General features: G+C 45.1%; 1 protein-coding gene across 2 annotated transcripts in view; it reads right to left on the bottom strand.

Moving 5' to 3' along the window:
- LOC124032205 (potassium voltage-gated channel subfamily G member 1-like) overlaps positions 1–19,470 on the bottom strand; it is a 52,444-nt gene that overhangs the window by 26,024 nt on the left and 6,950 nt on the right. The window contains exon 1 of one of the 2 annotated variants that reach the window (XM_046344434.1): positions 2,055–2,190. The exons of the other annotated variant lie outside the window; for it this stretch is intronic. The gene's annotated coding sequence lies outside the window, so the exon portion shown is untranslated. Of the gene's footprint in view, positions 1–2,054; positions 2,191–19,470 lie in introns of those variants that run through there. 2 annotated transcript variants of the gene reach the window in all.

Raw genomic sequence — 19,470 nt, 5'->3', positions numbered from 1 at the left:
ATGTTGGGCGATTAGACATGGCTCGCAGTCTGCGCTCCAAATCATCCCAAAGGTGTTTGATGGGGTTGAAGTCAGGGTTCTGTGCAGGCCCGTCACGGTCTTCTACGCTGATCGTGACAAACCATATCTGTATGGACCTCGCTTTGTGCACAGGGGAATTGTCATACTGAGACAGGAAAGGGCCTTCCCCAAACTGTTGCCATAAAGTCGAAAGCACAGAATCGTCTAGATTGTCAATGTATGCTGTAGCGTTCAGATTTCCCTTCACTGGAACTAAGGGGCCTACCCCGAACTGTGAAAAACAGCCCCAGACCATTGTTCCTCCCCCCCCAAATGTTGCAGTTGGCACTATGCATTGGGGCAGGTAGCGTTCTCCTGGCATGCTCCAAATCCAGATTCTTCTGTCGGACTGCCAGATGGTGAAGCATGATTCATCACTCCAGAGAACGGGATTCCACTGCTCCAGAGTCCAATGGCGGCGAGCTTTACACCACTTCAGCCGACACTTGGCATTGCGCATGATGATCTTAGGCTTGTGTGTGGCTGCTCGGCCATAGAAAAACCCATTTCATGAAACTCCCGAAGAACAGTTATTGTGTTGACATTGTTTCCAGAGGCTGTTTGGAACTCGGTAGTGTGCTACGCACTTCAGCACTCGGTGGTCCTGTTCTGTGAGCTTGTGTGGTGTACCACTTCACTGCTGAGCCGTTGTTGCTCCTCGACATTTCCACTTCATAATAACAGCACTTACAGTTGACCGTGGCATCTTTAGCAGGGAAGAAATTTGACGAAATGACTTGGAATGGAAAGGTGGCATCCTATGACAGTTCCACATTAAAAGTCACTGAAAGCTTCAGTACAGCCATTTTACTAACACTGTTTGTCTATGGAGATTGCATGGCTATGTGCTAGGTTTTCTACACCTGTCAGCAACAGGTCTGGCTGAAATAGCTGAATCCACTCATTTGAACGGGTGTCCACGTACACTTTATATACAAAAGTATGTATGTACTGTATGTATTTGTGTCTACTTGTTGGTCTTAGGTGGCCCAATAAAATGGGGGGGAGGCACACCACTTACAACCAAATATGGGTAACTGTTGGCAAGGAATATAATAAAACATTGTTATGCAGATCTTTACTTTAGAAACATTTATATTATGTTCAGAATGATCTGCAGTTATTATTATCCACTCTGCTTCAAATGTCTGTCTGACAGCAAAATGACTAAATTCCAATAATACTGGAATTTTGTCGCGTGAATGTTTTTCAATTCATTCTTTTTATATATACTCCTTGTCAACAACAAATACTGTATGTTGCTCAGATGCCACAGCTACGGAATTTCAACTAAATCTGTCCTCTAAGAAGAAATACATGTGACTCACTATGTAGCGTATCTGCTGTATCTGCCTCTCGTTTACCATGGGCTGATCAACAGTATGCTAATCATAGTCATCTGTCAGAGACATGGAGATGGAGTGATACAACGAGAAGAAATGAACAGATGGAATCATTGGATAAAATCAGAGAGGACAGTAGCTAAAATGTTTCATATGGCACTGAAAGGACAGTATATTACTATGATTTAATTCAGAACCTGGGGAAACATATTAACTTGCAATATGCCCATAGATACTCAAATGGGTGCTGCGTGCAAGAGTACCCGTATCAAAACTTGTTAACGCTGAACACTATGATCTCTGAATGACTGATTTTTCCAACTAACTGAAAACATGCTCACCAGATTAACATGTTGATTGATCACCATTTGTTCACATTTTGAACTGTTTAATCATAACCATGTAAACTGTGAGGGTGATTAGTACAGTAGCAATACTGCTGTTGTACCACCTAATGTTTTATGTCTCCACTGAAAATTAAAAAGGAATACAATACATTAAATGTTGAAAGGGTGGTCAGCGTCAACAGATGCACACTTGTTGAAGTCTTGGTAAATACTGATAGCACTATGCATTTACTATTACATGAGGTGTGAAAACTGTATTCCTCTGAGATGAGCTAAATAAGAACAAATATGATGAAATACTCACTGTGGTTGTGCATCAGTTCTTCCAACAGTTGTGAGTTTTAGTTGATACAAAAAAGCCAGCGGCTCTCAAAGTGATCAATAAGAGAAGAAAACATGAAGTCCTAACTGTTGCTGTTGCTTCTGCATCACACGACAACTCTGCTCTCTCTGCACACAGGCACAAGGCATGCATAATATTACCAGGTTATTTGATGATCATGAGCAACAGGCTACAGCCTCGCCCCTCCCACTATATCAACAGCTAGCCTCACAGCTCTGACATCACAGGTGGGATGTGCCATTCTAACATTATTCTGAGAGCTTTTCACAGAAATCCATAGCAACCAGCATCTAGCTAGCGAGCGGAGTGAAGGGTTCCCCCCCTGAAACAGGAATAATCACTCGCTTTTGGCCATAGACTCATGTGGATGGATTATATTTTTCCCCTGAAGTTAGCGCCTAAGAAGGTTCACTCACTGTGGTTCCTCGTTTTTGAATATTTTTTATTTAACCTTTATTTAACTAGGCCAGTCAGAACAAATTCTTATTGACAATGATGGCCTACCCCGGCCAAACCCGGATGACGCTGGGCCAATTGTGCGCCGCCCTATGGGACTCCCAATCACGGCCGGATGTGATACAGCCTGGATTTGAACCAGGGACTGTAGTGAGGCTTCTTGCACTGAGATGCAGTGCCTTAAACCGTTGCGCCCTTCACTCTATGTACTCAGATAGCCGTCGCTGTGTCCAAAATTAGACAGGTCTGAAGTCAGTCTACCATTATCAACAGTAGGCTATCAGATATCCTCTTCCTCCATCCCATTCTCTATGTCCATTTCTGGTAACACTTTACAGAAAGTAGATTTTATACCTGTGTAGTAACTTTGTAATTACACTCTTAATAATCCCTCAGGCATTCGACAGATGTTGATAATGGTAATGCCTATACTTACTGTAGTTTAGAGAGCCAAAGGGTCTCTGTCTTTTAATTCTGATCAACTCACAGTAGGCTCTCTTTGGGTTGATTCCCCAGTCAATACATGTAATGCCTACTTAAGAATATTTGTTTATCTTCTTGTTGATATGGCTTTATATATCATGGCTGAATATTGCACACATAGAAGTAGCTATGGATGTATCTCATGTATTGGGTATTACAAAATGTTTTAAGGTATGGAATAATGTGGTAGTTATCAACAGGAAACCATCATTAGCTCTTTAAGTGTGTTTTTCACAGACAGCTAATTGTCATTTCACAGTTAATGAGGCCAAGGGTCCAAGACAAAAGCAACTCTGAGTTCATCACTTCTGAGGTTAATCCACATTATAGTTAACATGCAGAGTTGATTTGGTCCTTATTTTATACTCAGTGACGTGTGAATCCAAGGAAGGTAACTACCACATTATTCCATACAAGGAATTTAGTGATGGAAAATCAAGGTCTTTAACTGTATGATGAGATCGAATCGGTCTGTCTTTGGTGGTTGAACTGACTGGTTTCATCCCTGGTCCAGCTTTCAACTGTTGGCTGGCTCAGATGAATGGACTGTACATGAGCAGGCACACACAATCAGAGCATTCACTGTCTCATCTCTGGGTGATGGGATGTTGCATTGATCTGACAGAAGGAAATGTTTGAAACACTCACTTACCTACATGCGCTTGTGCTTCCTAAAGCCTGACTGACCCACACTAATCACCCCAGATCTCTCCCTGATATAACACTACACACAGAATCTCATTTATATGCAATACACTGGAGGGGAAATGAAGGTCTCCCTGAGAGTATTGTAGTTTGCTTCATTAAATTGTTCGTAGTTCACCTGATTTGTCTTTTGTGAAAGGATAATACTCAAAATGTTCTATTGACATTTTATTGTAGCAGGTTTCATTCCATCATTGTTGTCACATTGTCAATTGAGCATTGATAACTGCGTATCAGCTTCCTACAGTAGGGTTGTCTTGCTATACTGTACTGTTATTATTAGGAAGTATGTAAAGCTACAATGCAGCAGCATCACACAGTGGGGAAGTATGTGGGAGGCAGTTATGACCCCTGGCTATTTCTGACAGATTTCAACTCTCAAATCCCTGTGTAATTCAGGTGTGAATAACAGCTTGATTGTACTGTACATTCACTTTGTTTACCGTTGGATAACAGACACCTTTACAGTATGGGTATAGCAATATTGCAAAGAATTCAATTGGTTAAGGGTAATTATTGAATTCAAGTAACTCTCCTCTCTGTCATGTTAGGTATTCAACTCACTTCTCATAATATTCTCCTCTCTAGGGTCAGCAGTGGAAAATATCAGCTCACAGACAGTACTTCTGGACAAGTCCTTCAGTATTTCTGCATTATCATTCATCACAGAACACAATTCTCAGAGTATGAACTCAAACAACTATCCTCTTCACTGTGTTTGGTATTCAACACACTTCCCCTTCCACCTCATGAAATGTTAAGCCGTCCACCTAGTAGCTCTGAAAACAGCCTCATCCATTCAGTTGTACTAGCTAACACATCTGTTGTGTGAACCATCTTGTAGTTGATTCAGATTAGTCATAATTTTGGGGTAATGGCCACTTTGAATTAAAAAGACACTAACTATCCAAGCGTTTTGGATCATTGTAAAAAATAACAAAATGTTTTTAAAAATCTGAATACAAATTAGGAGGAATCTAATTGCGCTATTAAGTGTATTTGACCATGGCATGGGAGTAACATATATTCATATTCACTCATATTACTTATCATGAACATAACAATTATTCCAATTCTGTAAGTGGTTTATGTACAGGTAACTGCCAAAATAATGGAATCGCCAACATAAAGTATCTTAATAGGGCATTGGGCCACCACGAGCCGCCAGAACAGCTTCAATGTGCCTTGGCATAGATTCTACAAGTGTATGGAACTCTATTGGAGGGATGTGACACCATTCTTCCAAGAGAAATTCCATAATTTGCTGATGGTGGTGGAAAACGCCATCTCAGGCACTGCTTCAGAATCTCCCATAAGTGTTCAATTGGGTTGAGATCTGGTGATTGAGACGGCCATGGCATATGGTTTACGTCGTTTTCATGCTCATCAAACCATTCATTGACCACTTGTGCCCTGTGGATGGGGGATTGTCATCCACTCCCATCAGGATAGAAAGGATTCAACGTAGGTTGAACGTTTACCTTGCCCTCTTAGGGGTTGAGTGGACCTAAACCATGGCAGGAAAATAAACTCCACAGCATAACAGAGCTACCAGAACCCTCATTTACTCATGTGTTTCCATTATTTTGGCAGTTACCTGTATATGAGATGTGTGCATGCACTGTTAATTTTCATTTTTACAATGACAAGATTATATTTATTATTATGTACAAACAATCAATTAAATTAAAGTATGTTGTTTTGCAGCCTTTATTTCAGACACATTGGCACTTAATTAACTGACTGCTTTTTGTTCTCCTTTTTATTGAAATTTTAATGACACAATTAGGAACCAGTGAGCAACTTAATTCCCCTCACCAGCAGGGCTGGAGCAGAATGTCATTTCAAATCAAATCAAATAAAATTGTATTTGTCACATACACATAGTTAGCAGATGTTAATGTGAGTGTAGCGAAATGCTTGTGCTTCTAGTTCCGACAATGCAGTAATAACCAACAAGTAATCTAGCTAACAATTCCAAAACTACTACCTTATAGACAAGTGTAAGGGGATAAAGAATATGTACATAATGATATATGAATGAGTGATGGTACAGAGCGGCATAGGCAAGATACAGTAGATGGTATTGAATGCAGTATATACATCATTTGAGGAGCGTACAGTGTCAGTCATCCCTACTCCCGTTCCCTTTCTTCGGCGCTCAACGTCGCCAGTCTACAAACCACCAGTCCTGGCAACCCACATTACACACACCTGGCAACCATCATTAAGCACACCTGCTCCCCTTCGTTAAGCACACCTGGACTTCAAAATGACCTTGATTACTTCCCCTTTATTTAGCTCTTCAGGTAGTATTGGCTTTGTTTACGTTCAGTACGCTACTTCTGTTTTGATATTCTTCATGTTTCTTATTATTAAACTCACCTTCTGCACCTGCTTCCTGACTCTCTGTGTATACTTTACATACAGAGAGCAGTATGACTGACCATGATGGAGTTATACAGTTGAAGTCTGAAGTTTACATACACTTAGGTTGGAGTCATTAAAATCCGTTTTTTCAACCACTCCACAAATTTCTTGTTAACAAACTATAGTTTTGGCAAGCTGGTTAGGACATATACTTTGTGCATGACACAAGTAATTTTTCCAACAATTGTTTACAGACAGATTATTTCACTTGTAATTGTCACGCCTTGGTCTTAGTATTTTCTTTAATTATTTGTTCAGGCCAGGGTGTGACATGGGTTTATTGTGTTGTCGTATTGTTTTTTTTTGTAGGCATTGGGATTGTGGCTGATTAGGGGTGTGTCTAGCATAGGCTTGGCTGCCTGAGGCGGTTCTCAATCAGAGTCAGGTGATTCTCGTTGTCTCTGATTGGGAACCATATTTAGGTAGCCTGGGTTTCACTGTGTATTTCGTGGGTGATTGTTCCTGTCTCTGTGTAGTATTCACCAGATAGGTTCTCTCGTTCCATTTGTTGTTATTTTTAGTTATTTCATGTACCGCTATTCTTCATTAAAGAACATAAGTAACCACCACGCTGCATTTTGGTCCGACTCTCCTTCAATAGACGAACGCCATTACAGAATTACCCACCACACCCGGACCGAGCGGCGTGGTAACAGGCAGCGACAGCAGGAGCAGCGTAAGGAGGATGAATTGTTCGGAGAAGGACCCTGGGATCAGCCGGGAGAATATCGCCGCCCCAGCTGAGAGGCACTGGAATGAGGAGAAGCATCAGCGGCAGCAGGAGCAAAAATATAGGGACTACACTACTTGGGAGGAAATAGACAGGTGGGCGGTCGACCCAGAGAGAGTGCCGGAGCCCGCCTGGGATTCGCTGGAGGTTCTCTCGTTCAGTTTGTTGTTTTGTATATTTATAGTTATTTCATGTATCGCTATTCTTCATTAAAGAACATGAGTAACCACCACGCTGCATTTTGGTCCGACTCTCCTTCAACAGACGAACACCGTTACAGTAATTCACTGTAACACAATTCCAGTGGTTCAGAAGTTTACATACACTAAGTTGCCTGTTCCTTTAACCAGCTTGGAAAATTCCAGAAAATGACGTCATGGGTTTATAAGCTTATGTTTGGCTAAGTGACATAATTTGAGTCAATTGTAGGTGTACCTGTGGATGTATTTCATGGCATACCATCAAACTCAGTGCCTCTTCGCTTGACATCATGGGAAAATCAAAAGAAATCAGCCAAGACATCAGAAAAAACTTGTACACCTCCAAAAGTCTGGTTCATCCTTTGTAGCAGTTTCCAAACACCTGAAGGTACCAAGTTCATTTGTACAAACAATAGTAAGCATAAATACCATGGGACCACGCAGCTGTCATATCGCTCAGGAAGGAGACGCGTTCTGTCTCCTAGAGATTAACGTACTTCGGTGCGAAAAGTGAAAAAATCCCAGAACAACAGCAAAGGACGTTGTGAAGATGCTGGATGAAAAAGGTACAAAACTATCTATGTCCACAGTAAAACGAGTCCTATATCGATACAACCTGAAAGGCAGCTCAGCAAGGAAGAAGCCACTGCTCCAAAACTGCCATTAAAAAGCCAGACTATGGTTTGCAACTGCACATGGGGAGAATTATCATACTCTTTTGAGAAATGTCCTCTGGTCTGATGAAGTAAAAATAGAACTGTTTGGCCATAATGACCATCGTTATGTTTGGAGGAAGAAGGGGGAGGCTTGCAAGCCGAACAACACTATCCCAACCATGAAGCAGCATGTGGTAGTAACATGTTGGGGGTGCTTTGCTTCAGGAGGAACTGATGCTGTTCTTCCAAATGGACAATGACCTCAAGCATACTTCCAAAGTTGTGGCAAAATGTATTAAGGACAACAAAGTCAAGGTACTGGAGTGGCCAACACAAAGCACTGACCTCAATATAGAAAATGTGTGGGCAGAACTGAAAAACATGTGTGAGCAAGGAGGCCTACAAACCTGACTCAGTTACACCAGCTCTATCAGGAGGAATGGGCCAAAATTCACCCAACTTATTGTGGGAAGCTTGTGGAATGTATGTCAGCTTCTGACCCACTGGGAATGTGATGAAAGAAATAAAAGCTGAAATAAATCATTCTCTCTATTATTATTCTGACAATTCACATTCTTAAAATGAAGTGGTGATTCTAACTGACATAAGACAGGGAAATACCACCCTAACTAATTGTCTGAAGTATGAACATATTCCAGTGGCAGGGCAGGGGTACTGTATGCAGAACTGTATGCAGAACTGTATGCAGAACTGTGCAGAATGCAGTACTGTATGCATCTCATTGAGCAGGTCCATATATAATGGTTCAGAATTCTACTAATGATCAGGATGGAGGTTTGAGAAATCAACCAAGATGAATATGATGAATGGTACTGTACAAATCAATATATCAGTAATGGATCAATACATCTTAAATGATACCTCAACTGTAATGTGGAAGAATAATCTTTCTCTCCAGTTTGAGTTATTTACCCATTGTGAATATGCATTATGCATGACGGAAAACCCATCCTGCCTCTGCCTGGGCACACTCTCAAATTCTGTTGCTGTAATTTTGAGACGCAGCACATCAATCATGGTACTGTTGAAATATGTGCAGAAAATACCTAGACCTCTCTATCCATCACTAGTTTTACAATAAACTGGGGAGCAAAGTTTTATTGTGGATGAACTTGGAAGGGACATCTGGGTGCAGTAGCCTTCCTTTTTATATATCCAACAGCAGTCAGTAATTCATTAATGCAATCAGGAGCAATACTAACTGCAAAATAATTATAATGCTAAAATACTAACACTAAAATAATATCAATTCTAAAACAAAACTCAATAAAACACTTGTCCCTATCTGTCTACTACAGTAACTGAGGTTCGTTTGTTATTCTGGCCGGGCACTCAAAGATCTGTGAAGAAGGAGAGGATGAATTTGACCGCTCCACTCTGCTGAAAGCCTTTGATGGGCTCTTCAGGGGAAAATCAATGAAGTGTTACCGCTAGTTCAGTCACAACTGAGAGTCAAGACAATAACACACAGCAATACTATAGGTGCTCCAAGACAAAGCAATAAGAGCACATTTGCAGGATGGGAAATGTAGGCCATTCATGTCTTACTTGTCTTTATTGATAGATGCTTTGTCATTCTGGAATGTTTGTAGAAAGAATGTACAGTAGACAAATTAATATTTTCTAGTAGGTTTTGCAGCACGGCTCTGCTTGTTACAAGCAAAAAGAGCAGACCTGATAACAGATATCAAGGGCCAGAGACATGAAAGCCTTCCATTCTGCAAAAATCTGTAAACTACGGTAAGTTTGAATCAATAATCATCTTGCCATTGGAAGGGAGAACAAAGAAAAACTATTGATGAAGCAATTTATTTAGGTGGTCTAGCTGTAACTTCAGACAAGAAAGCAAAGGACTCTAAATCAAATAAAAATTGATTTGTCACATACACATGGTTGGCAGATGTTAATGCGAGTGTAGCGAAATGCTTGTGCTGCTAGTTCCGACAGTGAAGTATCTAACACTTGTGCTGCTATCTAACAAGTGATCTAACAATTCCCCAACAACTACCTAATACACACAAATCTAAAGGGGTGAATGAGAATATGTACATGTAAGCATATGGATGAGCGATGGCCGAGCGGCATAGGCTAGGTGCAATAGATGGTATAAAATACAATATATACAGATATGTAAACATTATTAAAGTGGCATTATTTAGAGTGCATCGTATGAAGTGACTAGTGATCCATTTATGAAAGTGGCCAGTGATTGGGTCTCATTGAACGCAGCAGCCTCTCTGAGTTATTGATGGCTGTTTAGCAGTCTGATGGCCTTGAGATAGAAGTCTCTGGGTCCCATCTTTGATGTACCTGTACTGACCTCGCCTTCTGGATGGTAGCGGTGTGAACAGGCAGCGACTCGGGTGGTTGATGATCTTTTTGGCCTTCCTGTGACAATGGGTGCTGTAGGTGTCGTGGAGGGCAGGTAGTTTGCGATACAGCCTGACAGGATGCTCTCGATTGTGCATCTGTAAAAATTTGTCAGGGTTTTGGGTGACAAGCCAAATTTATTCTGCCTCCTGAGGTTGAAGAGGCGCTGCTGTACCATTTCAGTTTGTCTGTCATGTGTATGCCCAGGAATGTAAAACTTTCCACCTTCTCCACTGCTGTCCCTATGATGTGGATAGGGGGTGCTCCCTCTGCTGTTTCCTGAAGTCCATGATCATCTCCTTTGTTTTGATTGACGTTGAGTGAGAGGTTGTTTTCCTGACACCAGGCTCTGACTGTCCTCACCTCCTCCCTGTAGGGTGTCTCGTCGTTGTTGGTGATCAAGCCCATTACCGTTGTGTCGTCTGCAAACTTGATGATTGAATTAAAGGCGTGCATGGCCACGCAGTCATGGGTGAACAGGGAATACAGGAGGGTTTGAGCACACACCCTTGTGGGGCCTCAGTGTTGAGGGTCAGTGAAGTGGAGGTGTTGTTTCCTACCTTCACCACCTGGGGGTGGTCCGTCAGAAAGTCCAGGAGCCAATTGCACAGGGGGGGGGGGTTGAAACCCAGGGCCTCCAGCTTGATGATGAGCTTGGAGGGTACTATGGTGTTGAATGCTGAGCTGTAGTCAATGAACAGCATTCTTACATGGGTATTCCTCTTGTCCAGGTGGGATAGGCAGTGTGCAGTGTGATGGCGTCGTCTGTGGACCTGTTGGTGCGGTATGCAAACGGAAGTGGGTCTAGGGTGGCCGGTAAAGTGGAGGTGATATGGTCCTTGACTAGTCTCTCAAAGCACTTCATGATGACAGAACAAGGTGGTAGTCATTTAGTGTCATGAGAATTATGTTCTCAATGTTCATAACCCAAATCAATTATACTACTCAGTCGGCAACCCAGAATTTGTAATATACTGTCAAGACCCGGTTACAAACTCAGGTCTCCGGTGTGAGAAACAGTCACTTAGCAAACTGAGCTACTAATAGTCGGCAGAACCGAGAAGATGAGGCAGACACAGCAGTACTTGAGACAGTTTTTTATAAAGTAAAAAGGAAAGTTCTTCAGGCAAAAATATAAATCCATAATGTCAAAAGTAATTCCAAGAGAACAAAGGTAATCCTCCAAGTCAAAAGGTAAATCCACAAGGTGGTACCGTACAGCAGAAAAAGCCTCAAAAGATAATCAAAAATAAATAAACGAGAACAAAAACAGTACCACAAGAGAGTCCAACTGGAGCATCGCTGGGGCTGGGTGCTAACATTCAAACACAGAGCAAAGAACTGAGGGTTTAAATACATTCAAGGGAAACAAGGCACAGGTAATAACTGGGAACAAGGGAAAACAAAAGGGTCAAAAAGCACAACGGGGGCATCTAGTGGCAAAAAAACAGAACAACCCTGATCAAATCCGGACAGATACTGGTTGAAATGAAACGGACGGAGGCCCAGCTACGATAGTCAGAAAGTTTATTTACAAGAGCACTGGTTAGTTGTATAAAACCATTAATTTTATACTGGCTTCTTACGCACATACTTTCACACACATACAGTACTTACACACACAAACACTAAGGATCCTACGTACATACTGTCCTACTACCCAGCAGACAAAGATTAGGTGAGGCCGTGAGAATCACTCCCCATCCTCCCTCAAGATAGGGAGGCCGTGTGAAGTACCTCCCGTCCCTTCCTCAATCTTTCAGAGGCCCCTAGCCAGGTCAGCACTGAATTCTGATAAGACAGTCTGTGTTTAAGATATCATAGAGACATATTGTACAATTATATTATTTTACTCTAATTCTGACTAAAACTACACACATCATTAATTATAATTTAATGATTCTGATCAATTTCACTGTCCTCAGAGGTCAACCAAATATGATTTTTTTCAACGCCGATACCAATTAATGGAGGACCAAAAAAGCCGATACCGATTAATCGGCTGATTTAAAAAATATAAAAAAATGTATTTGTAATAATGACAATTACAACAATACTGAATTAACACTTATTTTAACTTCATGTAATACATCAATAAAGTCAATTTAGCCTCAAGTAGATAATGAAACATGTTCAATTTGGTTTACATAATGCAAAAACAAAGTGTTGGAGAAGAAGGTAAAAGTGCAATATGTGCTATGTAAGAAGGCTAATGTTTCAGTTCCTTGCTCAGAACATGAGAACATATGAAAGCTGGTGGTTCCTTTTAACATGAGTCTTCAATATTCCAAGGTAAGAAGTTTTAGGTTGTAGTTATTATAGGACTATTTCCCTCTCTACCATTTGTATTTCATTAACCTTTGACTATTGGATGTTCTTATAGGCACTTTAGTATTGCCAGTGTAACAGTATAGCTTCCGTCCCTCTCCTCGCTCCTCCCTGGGCTCGAACCAGAAACACAACGACAACAGCCACCACATCGAAGCGTTGCCCATGCAGAGCAAGGGAAACAACCACCCCAAGGCTCAGAAGTTTGAAATGCTATTAGCGCTCGCTAACTAGCCAACCATTTCACTTCGGTCACACCAGCCTCATCTCGGGAGTTGATAGGTTTGAAGTCATAAACAGCGCAATGCTTGACGCACAAGGAAGAGCTGCTGGCAAAATGCACAAAAGGCTTTCGACACTGAATCACACCTTTTTAAATCAATCTACGATTGGCTTAGATCGGGCTGCTTGTAGCTGGTTTGAAAATTATTTAAAAGACAGAACACAGTGTGTACTTACTGACTGTGTTAAAATTAGGATTTCTAGACATAACAAAAGGTGTCCCACAGGGTTCGTTTCTTGGTCCAGTTCTTTTTACTATTTATATTAACAGCATTGGTCTATCTGTACAATACTGTAACTTTCATCTGTACGCAGATGACACTGTTGTATAAGCTACTGCCCCTATGGCACCTCAGCCTCTTGATTCTTCAATCTGCTTTTACTACCTTGCAGAAAGCCTTGTTGGACTTGAAGTTGGTACTAAATGCTGGTTTAACCAAGTACATGTTTTTTTCCAAATCATGTAATAATGTAACTGATAATTTGTGCATAAGTACGTTAGATGGTGCCACCATTGATCGTGTCCCCGCCTATAAATATCTGGGCATCTGGATTGAAGAAAAGCTATCTTTTAAAAATGAAGTTTGGCTTCTTCGATAGGAGTAGGGCTTGCCTTTCGTTAAATAGTAGAAAACAGATCATTCAGTCTACATTAATTCCTGTAATAGATTATGGTAGTATTATATAAATGACTGCAGCTACCAGTGTTTTGAAGCCCTTGGACACAATTTATCACAGCGCACTTTGTTTTATAACATCTGACAGTTTTGACACTCACCACTGCATACTTTATCATAAAGTTAGTTGGACCTTGATAAAAACTCATAGGTCACTTCATTATTCTGTTTTTGTTTATAAAGCCTTACTCAGAAAACTACCAATTTACTTGACATCATTGTTGAAATGTACTGTAGAAACTCGGATTACAACACTAGGTCAGAGGGTTGGTTAATGCTGGAGACTCCATGTGTATCCACAGAGTTGTGTAAATCTGCCTTTTACTACCAGGCCCCTGTCAGGTGGAATAATCTCCAGGTAACGTTTCATTTGGATGTGTTGTTGTCTCTGGGTCAGTTTAGGAGAAAGTGATTATTATATAGATAAATGTGCTTGTTTTGTTTGATTGTTTATGTGTATATAATATTAGCTATTTATTTAATTTTGTGTTTTAAATTGTGTATAATTGTATTTTCTGTATTGTTCCCAGGGCACATTTGCAAATGAGGCCTAGGTTTCAATGTATTTTTCCCTGGTTAAATAAATAAATCAAATGAAAAAAAACTGTCACGAGTCCGACCGAGGGTGGATCCCCTTCCCGGGCGGGTGGCGCTCGGCGGTCGTCAACACCGGCCTATTAGCTGCCACTGATTGTTTTTCCTCCCCCTCCTTGTATGTTTAGTGGTAGCACCGGTTTATGTTTAATTCGTTTGTCTTTATTAGACAGCCTGGTTGTTGTGCGGGATTATTTTATTGTAAACCTTCGGCTCTGTTGTAGAGGTACGTGCTTAGTCGTGATTTTTTCTATTTGTACCTTTTCCCCTGTGTTTGGGAACGTTACTTTTGTGTGCACCCTGTGGTGCGTTTGGTGCTAGTAAAGACGCACAGCATTGAACTCTGTCTCCTGCATTTGACTCCACACCCACGACACCCGGAGCATTACAGAATCCCGCACCTATCAGATTGATGGAGTCAGCAGGAGCAGCAGCCAACCCTCTCCCATCGATGGAGGAACGGGTTCTCCACCACACCACCATCCTCCATCGGATCGGATCCGCAATGGATCAGGTGATGGAGAGAATGGAAAGATGGGAGAGGAGTGGTCTCCTCTCTCCACCTTCGGCACCCACGGTTCCGGACTCCCCATCTCGACTCCAGCACCCTCCGTCTGACGCTACCGAGGGCTTATGATGGAGCGGCGGCGGGTTGCCAGGGGTTTCTGCTTCAGCTGGAGCTATACCTGGCCACCATCAGACCCACTCCCTCAGGAGCAGAGAGGGTGAGTGTCCTCATCTCCTGCCTCACGGGTCGTGCTCTGGAGTGGGCGAACGCAGTCTGGAATGGCCCAGACTCAGCGCGGGAGCACTACACAGAGTTTTCCTGCCGCTTCCGTGCCGTGTTTGATCACCCTCTAGACGGCCGAGCGGTGGGAGAACGACTATTTCATCTCAAGCAGGAGAAGAGGAGCGCCCAGGATTACGCGCTGGAGTTCCGGACCCTGGCAGCCGGATCTGGGTGGAACGACAGGGCCCTTATGGACCACTACAGGTGTAGTCTCCGAGAGGACGTCCGCCGGGAGTTAGCGTGTCGGGACACCACTCTGTCACTGGATCAGCTGATCGACATGTCCATTCGACTGGATAATCTGCTGGCTGCCCGCGGGCGTTCAGAGAGGGTTCTGTGCGTTCCACCACCCAGCCCCTCCGCTCCCATTCCCATGGAGTTGGGAGGGGCTACGCCGAGGGGTACCGGAGGAGGTGGCCTTCCCTGCACCAACTGTGGTCGGAGAGGGCACACGTCTGATCGGTGCTGGGGGGGTCCGTCTGGGAGTAGAGATGGCAGGCGGAACGCTTCTCGGTCACCCCAGGTGAGTTAGCATCAAACTCACCCAGAACCCCTTGTTGGCCATATGTTTCTCTTAATCTCTTTCCTTCACTTTTTTCCCTCTTCCCAGCATAGGGCGCTAGTCGATTCAGGCGCAGCTGGGAACTTTATGGATCGCGGACTCGCCCTTAGGTTAGGGGTTCCGCTGGTGCCGATAGATTCTCCATTCCCCGTGCACTCCCTAGATAGCCGGCCATTAGGGTCAGGGATGATCAGGGAGACCACAGTCCCACTGGACATGGTGACGCAGGGGAATCATAGGGAGCGTATCAGTTTTTTTATTATTGATTCGCCTGCGTTTCCAGTGGTGCTGGGGACTCCCTGGTTGGCCCGGCACAATCCTAAAATTTCATGGAGACAGGGGGTTCTCCAGGGGTGGTCAGAGGAGTGTTCTGGAAGGTGTTTGGGAGTTTCCATCGGTGCCACGTCGGTGGAGAGTCCAGACCAGGGTTCCATGGTGTGCATTCCCCCCGAGTATGCCGATTTGGCAATCGCTTTCAGTAAAGTGAAAGCGACTAAATTACCACCTTATCGACCGGGAAGGGATTGTACGATAGATCTCCAGGTAGACGCTGCGCTTCCCAAGAGTCACGTGTACCCGCTGTCCCAGGAGGAAACGTTGGCAATGGAGACATATGTCACGGAGTCGCTGGGACAGGGGTACATTCGGCCCTCCATTTCACCCGTCTCCTCAAGTTTCTTTTTTGTGAGGAAAAAGGAGGGAGGTTTGCGTCCGTGTATCGATTATAGAGGTCTAAACGCTATCACAGTGGGGTATAGTTACCCTCTACCTCTCATCGCTACGGCGGTGGAATCGTTCCACAGAGCGCAGTTCTTCACAAAACTGGACCTCAGGAGCGCTTATAGTCTGGTGCGTATTCGGAAGGGAGACGAGTGGAAAACCACATTTAGTACTACATCCGGCCACTATGAGTACCTCGTCATGCCGTATGGGTTAAAGAATGCTCCAGCCGTTTTCCAATCCTTTGTAGGCGAGATTCTCAGGGACCTGTGCGGGCAGGGAGTGGTTGTTTATATCGATGACATTCTGATCTACTCGGCCACTCACACCGCGCATGTGTCTCTGGTGCGCAAAGTGCTTGGTAGACTGCTGGAGCATGACCTATACGTCAAGGCTGAGAAATGCGTGTTCTCTAAACGAGTGTTCTCTAAACGAGCCGTCTCTTTTCTGGGAGATCGCATTTCCACCTCGGGGGTGGTGATGGAGGGGGACCGCATTAGGGCCGTGCGTAATTGGCCGACTCCAACCACGGTAAAGGAGGTGCAGCGGTTTTGGGGTTTTGCCAACTACTACAGGAGATTTATCCGGGGTTTTGGCCAGGTAGCGGCTCCCATTACCTCACTGCTGAAGGGGGGCCCGGTGCGGTTGCAGTGGTCAGCAGAGGCGGACAGAGCATTCAACAGGTTGAAGGCGCTGTTCACTGATGCGCCCGTGTTGGCGCATCCGGACCCCTCTCTAGCATTCATAGTGGAGGTGGACGCGTCCGAGGCTGGGGTGGGTGCCGTGCTATCACAGCGCTCGGGTACGCCACCAAAACTCCGCCCTTGCGCTTTCTTCTCAAGAAAGCTCAGCCCAGCGGAGCGTAACTATGATGTGGGGGACCGGGAGTTGCTAGCGGTGGTTAGAGCTCTGAAGGTGTGGAGACACTGGCTTGAGGGGGCTAAGCACCCTTTTCTCATCTGGACCGACCACCAGAATCTGGAGTATATTCGGGCAGCTAGGAGACTTAACCCACGTCAGGCAAGGTGGGCCATGTTCTTCACCCGGTTCCGGTTTACTTTGTCTTATAGACCGGGCTCCCAGAACGTGAAGGCAGACGCACTGTCCCGCCTTTATGACACCGAGGAGGGGTCCACCGAACCTACTCCCATCCTTCCCGCCTCTAAGCTGGTAGCCCCAGTGGTATGGGAGGTGGACTCGGACATCGAGCGGGCGTTACGGGCTGAACCCGCGCCTCCTCAGTGTCCAGCGGGGCGAAGGTACGTGCCGCTTGGTGTTCGGGACAAACTGATTCGGTGGGCTCACGTCCTACCCTCCTCGGGTCACCCTGTGGTGACGAGGACAGTGGGGAGCCTTCAGGGGAGGTATTGGTGGCCTACGTTGGTTAAGGACGTTAAGGGTTATGTCTCCTCTTGCTCAGTGTGCGCTCAGAGTAAGGCTCCTAGGCACCTTCCTAGAGGGAAGCTACAACCCCTCCCCGTTCCACAGCGGCCATGGTCACATCTGTCCATAGATTTCCTGACCGATCTCCCGCCGTCTCAGGGGAACACCGCGGTTCTAGTGATTGTGGATCGGTTTTCTAAGTCCTGCCGTCTCCTCCCGTTGCCCGGTATCCCTACAGACTGCGGAGGCATTATTTACCCATGTCTTTCGGCACTACGGGGTGCCGGAGGACATCGTTTCTGATCGGGGCCCCCAATTCACGTCTCGGGTATGGAGAGCGTTCATGGTACGCTTGGGGGTCTCTGTCAGCCTGACCTCCGGTTATCACCCCGAGAATAATGGGCAGGTGGAGAGATTGAACCAGGAGGTGGGTAGGTTTCTGCGGTCGTATTGCCAGGATCGGCCAGGGGAGTGGGCACGATACATTCCTGGGCTGAAATGGCTCAGAACTCACTACGCCACTCCTCTACTAACGTGTCCCCTTTTCAGTGTGTGTTGGGGTACCAGCCGGTCCTGGCACCATGGCATCAGAGCCAGACCGAGGCTCCTGCGGTGGAGGAATGGGTACAGCGCTCCAAGGAGACCTGGAGGGCCGTCCAGGAATCTCTACGACAAGCGAGTGGACGGCAGAAGAGGAGTGCTGACCGCCACCGCAGTGAGGACCCCGTGTTTGTACCGGGGGACAGGGTCTGGCTCTCGACCCGAAACCTACCTCTCCGCTTGCCCTGCCGGAAGCTGGGTCCGCAGTGTGTAGGGCCCTTTAAAGTCCTGAGGAGAATAAACGAGGTGCGTTATCGATTACAACTCCCTTCCTATTATCGTATTAACCCCTCGTTTCATGTGTCTCTCCTCAGGCCGGTGGTAGCTGGTCCCCTGCAGGACAGTGAGGTACCGGAGGTCCCTCCCCCCCCCCCTCTGGACATCGAGGGGACCCCGGCGTACACGATCCGGGCCATTCTGGACTCAAGACGCCGGGTGAGGGGCCTGCAGTACCTCGTGGACTGGGAGGGGTACGGTCCGGAGGAGAGGTGCTGGGTACCGGTGGGGGACATCTTGGATCCATCCATGTTGAGGGATTTCCATCGCCTCCATCCGGATCGCCCTGCACCTCGTCCTCCGGGGCGACCTCGTGGCCGGTGTCGGCGCGCTGCGGGAGCCGCGCGTCAGAGGGGGGGGTACTGTCACGAGTCCGACCGAGGGTGGTTCCCCTTCCCGGGCGGGTGGCGCTCGGCGGTCGTCATCACCGGCCTATTAGCTGCCACTGATTGTTTTTCCTCCCCCTCCTTGTATGTTTAGTGGTAGCACCTGTTTATGTTTAATTCGTTTGTCTTTATTAGACAGCCGGCCCGCCTGGTTGTTGTGCGGGATTATTTTATTGTAAACCTTCGGCTCTGTTGTAGAGGTACGTGCTTAGTCGTGATTTTTTCTATTTGTACCTTTTCCCCTGTGTTTGGGAACGTTACTTTTGTGTGCACCCTGTGGTGCGTTTGGTGCTAGTAAAGACGCACAGCATTGAACTCTGTCTCCTGCATTTGACTCCACACCCACGACACCCGGAGCATTACAAAAACAAGGAAGGCTTAGGCCCTTATTTGTTCAATTAAAATACAGAAGATATTGTTTCCTTTTAAGCATAATTAGTCCTAAGAGATGGAATTTGCCCATTAGTGTTCCTTTCCTAAAGAAAACAAACAAGACGTGCACAACACCGCTGCTCAACACCGCTGCTCAACATCGCTGCTCAACACCGCTGCTCAACACCGCTGCTCAACACCGCTGCTAGCTGTTTTATATTTCCGTGGGGAGGAAAATTGTTGACTTGCTGCTGTCAGCCTCAGAGGGAAATGGAGGCAGCAGGACAATCTCTTCACGCTGCAGTCAGATGACAGGTCGATTGTGCTTCTATCCCATTGACTGCCATTTGAGGTTG

The sequence above is a fragment of the Oncorhynchus gorbuscha genome, linkage group LG03, assembly GCF_021184085.1.
Source record: "Oncorhynchus gorbuscha isolate QuinsamMale2020 ecotype Even-year linkage group LG03, OgorEven_v1.0, whole genome shotgun sequence".
Lineage (NCBI taxonomy): Eukaryota > Metazoa > Chordata > Actinopteri > Salmoniformes > Salmonidae > Oncorhynchus > Oncorhynchus gorbuscha.
This window is presented reverse-complemented; position numbering and strand designations above follow the sequence as displayed.